Source organism: Geospiza fortis, unplaced genomic scaffold (genome assembly GCF_000277835.1).
Source record: "Geospiza fortis unplaced genomic scaffold, GeoFor_1.0 scaffold897, whole genome shotgun sequence".
In the NCBI taxonomy this organism is placed as follows: domain Eukaryota; kingdom Metazoa; phylum Chordata; class Aves; order Passeriformes; family Thraupidae; genus Geospiza; species Geospiza fortis.
This window is the reverse complement of record NW_005054580.1, coordinates 37,832-42,811: the sequence shown is the minus strand read 5'-3', so window position 1 is coordinate 42,811 and position 4,980 is coordinate 37,832.

Genomic DNA, 4,980 nt, shown 5'->3' with positions numbered 1-4,980 from the left:
GCACAGCTGGACTGGCAGAGAGGACCCTGCTCCCCAGGCACACTTTGCTTTCCTTGTCCCAGGGGCTGAGCAGCCCCCAGGGTTTCATTCCTGCCTGGGCTGGGAAGCCTGGAGGTGGGAATGCTCCTGGGAGTGCTCAGGAAAGCCAAACCATGAAGCGAATTTGCTTAGGGAACAACAATCTTAATCCTGGCCCTAAGAACAGCCGCTCTCTAAGGCTGTCATTGATGTCTTTTCTGTCATTCATGACAGCTCTGCACTTACACTGATTTTTTCCAGCTCTTTCTCCCTCTGTCAGAGTGAGAAAAATGAACTTTGAATTTTTAGAATTGGGGAGTGCATCAGGACTCTCAGCCAGGAGAATCAGAATTGGGGAGTTCAGTGCGGGACTCCTCCTGCCACTGAAGACCTGGGGAAAAAGGAGGGAATTCTCACTCCAGTGCTCAGGCCCTGAGCCCAAAGTTCCTTCCCTTTTCTTTTTCCAGCTTAGATTGGTGCAGTTGTGCTCATAAAATATTGTTGCAATAGGAGTTAGCCAAGCAGGCCAGGTATGAGGTGAGTGGCTGTCAGATAATCTCATTTGTAAAGGTAAAATGCTTCAGATTACAGGTTTTCTTTTCCTGTCTTTTCACCTAGATTTCAAACTTTTTATTCACCAATTCTCTGTCAGAAGTTATACTTGATAGGGGCCAAAATGAAATAGTGCTACACTGTGAGGAAAGTTACCAACAAATAAAAATGTACTCAGCAAATTCAAGGAAACCCCCAGAGAAAACAATTATTTAGACAGCAGATTTCCTGGACTAATGCAGCTTTACAGCTACATTGGATTGAAACTGTTTTCTGCTTTGATTTTGGGAGCTCAGGGTAGGTAATAATCAGAAAATACTTTTACTTTCATTCTCTGTCACTCATTTCCCTCCTCCTCACACACACAAGTTTATTTGCAGTGCTAGGCTGAGTGCTTTGGGCAGGACTCTCCATCTCTGCAGAGAAGCTCCTGTGAGGAGGTGCTGGCAAGAAAAAGCTCTGGAGTTGTTGTTCAGTGTGATTTGGGCACTCTGGGAATGCTGCAGCCCCAGAGATGTGCTTTAGGAGCTTCACCTTTGCAGGGGAGTTTGTGAAATATGGGATGGATGTGAATTTTAGGTGCAAATTGGGAAGGAAATCAGGGATGAAATTCCCCACAACGCAGAATTCCTGCTCTGTGCAGCAAACTGAGGCTGCAGAAAGGCACAAATTCGAGGTTATTCATCCATGAGGGAGGACCAGGGCTGATACCCTGATTCAAAATAGCAATGCTGGAAGTTTTCAGCTGTTTTATGCCAAGAGCACGAGGGTAAACATTGTGACCTCTGTAAGAAAAGCAGGTGGTGATTTGCTGAGGTGCTGAACTGATAAGGAATGGGGAAATGGTGCATAAATGGCAGATAAAGGAGAGGAAAAAGGGGAAAGGAGGGAGAAGGAGGAAGAAAATGCAGGTGCATCTGTAATATAAATATTACAATATTTATAATTATATTATAAGTATTATAATAGAAGAGAGAAGGAGGAAGAAAATGCAGGTGCATCTATAATAGAAATATATATATCTACTGAAATGAAATGGAGTTGTGATTGCTGGTTACTGGCTTGATGTGGCACTGAGTTCCAACCCAAGAGAATTCCCTGAATGAAACCCTTTCCAAAGAAGTCCCAAAGCAGCTGGGAGCAGGTGACCTCCAGCACCCCAGTGCCCCTGGTGTCCCATGGCACCACCCCAGGAGCTGCCTCCTCCCTGGGGCTGCCAGTGTGGGCACGGGGGGAGCTCCAGGGCTCAGCTCTTCCCCCTTCCTCCTGGCATTCCAGCACTTTTAGAGTGGCTTTTGAGGAACCACTGAAGGTAAGCACTGGATATTTGCCATTTGTGTTTGTATTGCTGCAGCTGTGTGAGACATGGGCAGAATGGAACATAATAATAATAATAATAATAATAATAATAATAATAATAATAATAATAATAAATGTATTCCTGGCTCATATCCAGACAAGGGTCCATGTGTGCATTGCCCTGGGCTATGAACTACAAATCCATATTTCTGATTTTATGAAATCCATATTCCTGATTTTATGAAATCCATGTAGGGAATGCTCAGGTTTGATCACCAGCACTCTGCTATAGCAGGGGCTGGGAACAACAGGGAACAGTCTGATTCTGTTTTCCTTTTTACAAGCAGCTTTTAACAGGCACATTATGATCTGACCTGATGGGAACTGAAGACAAGTATGATTAAACAACTCATTTAATAAACAGGACAGACTGTTGACAAACACAAACCCAAGGAAATATTTACAATATTTTCTCCCAAATACTCAAACAAACTGATTTTCTGTCTATCTGGGAGCCCATGTTTGCCTGGTAATAAGTGAAATGTTAAATCCCAAGTAAGGGCATGTACTTCACTCCTTCCTCTGATGGATTCGGTTGATTTTCCAGCAAATTCCAAAGCACCTCCCTCTACCCCTTGTGTGTGGGCATTTAAGAATCTCTAGGGGTTGAGCTGGTATAAAATCAGCGTTGTTGGTGCACAGCAAACAGCTTTTACAAGATTATGAAAATCAGAAAAAGGAGTTATGCAGCTTTCTGTTAAATTTTCACAGAGCATTTATGGCACCCGCTCAATCCATGCTAATCTGCCCTTTATCTAAATGCTGATCTGCCCTTTATCCCAGAACCCCAGAGCAGCCAGGGTTGGAAGGGACCTCTGGAGATCACCCAGTGCAACCCCCACCAAGGCAGGGTCACCTGGAGCAGGTGACACAGGAACACACCCCCAGGTGAGTCTGGAATGTCTCCAGAGAAGGTGACACATGGATTTATAAAGCCTCCTAGTGCTTTCATCAGTGAGTTATCTAAAATTATTCCAGCTTCGAGTTTCAAAAGAGGCATTTAAAATAATTATCTAAAATTATTGAAGAACATCTAATAAGAATGACGGGAGGATAAGTCACAGGAATGAGTTACTAACACTTTGTCACCATAGCACATCAAATGGGGAAGCTCTGTCATGCTTTTTTGCATATGGAGAGTTAATGACAATTTTTATTTGATAAAATAATTTGATGGAATTATCTTCTAGAAGACAAAGATTCCAGGAGTTCTAGGAGATGTCACTGTGCAGTTAAATAGTGCTCTTTGGGAAGGAAGGGAACCAAACAGAAACCTTCCAATCAAATGAACGTGCTGAGTGCCCAGCACTGCTGCATGGCCCTGTGGCAGCCCTGCTGTTCCCCAAAATCACTGGCTGGGGAGAGCACTGGAGGTCCTGGCCTGGGACAGATTGCTTTCCCACTTGTTTGTTTGGTTGGGATGTTTCTGGCCATTTCAGTGGCTTTCTCTCCAATCCCAGGCCTGGCTCACTGCTTGGTTTGATGGGGAGTGGTGCCTGCTCAGGAAATGAAGCCATAATTCATTCAGAGGAAAATGTCTGCGCTACCAAGCCAAAAAAAGAAAAAAATAAAAGGGAATTAAAGAGCTGCCCAGCAGAGCATTCAGTGCTCTGGACTGTCTTTGTGTCCTGCCACCTATCCGAGAGGACTTTGGCTTCAGAGGCAAAGCTGCAGAGTCACAAACGTGCAGGGAGGAGAGATTCCTGCCAGGCAGGGGCTTACCTGTGCCAAACCCACCACACCTCCTGGCAAGGGAGAAGGAGCTCTGGCTGCTCCTTGGGAAGCTGGTGCTGGTGCCATAGGGGCCTTTTTGGAGGCTTTATTCTACTAGCAAGGGATAAAGTCCCTTTCAGGTGGTTTTATTATCCTGCTGTCTGTGCTTGGGAGGCATTTGGAAGGTTTCAGTGTTTCTCTATTACATTTTCTGTGCTGTTTTCTGTAAGCCTGAGGTGATAAAAGTGGCCATAGCGAAATATTCCTTCTGACTGCTTTGCTTGTATTAAACTCCACAGTCTCCTGTACCCCACAACTCCTGGATAGAAATCGTATTTTCACTGGATGAGAAAACCCAGAGAAAGCCCAGTTTGGCTGAGCAGGCTGCAGGGATGATTCAATTGCCTTTCTTTTCATTTCCATGTAGCAGGACAGAGGCACTCCCCAATAATGCCAAAGCATTGTGTCCCCTCAGTGTTCCTGCCAGGACATTTTGTTCCTGAAAATTTGGAGGCCGATCTATGATCTGCCACTGGCAGAGCATCCTCATGCTAATGGTGAGCCTGGTGGAAATTTGCCATCCCTCCAAAGAGCAGACATTGAAAATAATGCCTGGGACAGCCCTGAACCACCTCACACCAGAGGAAAGCTTTGCTACCTATAGTCAAGAATGAATTGGATTTCTTCATCAATGCAGAACCTCTGCAGTCTCACCACACTGAAGGGTTTGGTTGTGTTATTGAATCCTGAAATGGGACAAAGCTCAAAGCTGTGGTCACAATTTGAGTTTGCTTTCATCTGTAGTTCATCCACATGTTACATTTTACAAATCATGGATTTATTTAAAAAAAAAAAAACAACCAAAAAACATTCTTTAAATTTCCCAGCAATCTGAGGTTTAGTAGGGAAAATGGGCAGGTACTTAAATGATCATCCTGAATGATCTCTCCTTGTAAATTAGTTCCACAGAATATCATTCCATAAATGCTGTCAAAGTAGAAAAAATCTGTCTGGTATATAAAAAAACCAAACCACTACTGGTCATTGAATTCTCCTGGGCTCAGAAAATGCCTACTTTTGATGTCAAGACTTTGCAGGCAATATTGGAAGGGAAAAGAGAAGAAATCCTGCCTTTTGCAATGGTACCTTTAAAAAATACTGATTTTTCTCCTGAGGCTGCAGCTAAATGGTGTCAGAATGGCAGAAAAGTCCAAATACTGAAACATTGATCAAGTAATTTCAACCCAGGAAAAAAGTCCATTTTTTAAAGGTGACACCTTTTAAAAAGTTTTCAAGGTTTGAGTAGCTGAAGCTCAATTCCAGGCTAAGCCAAAAAGC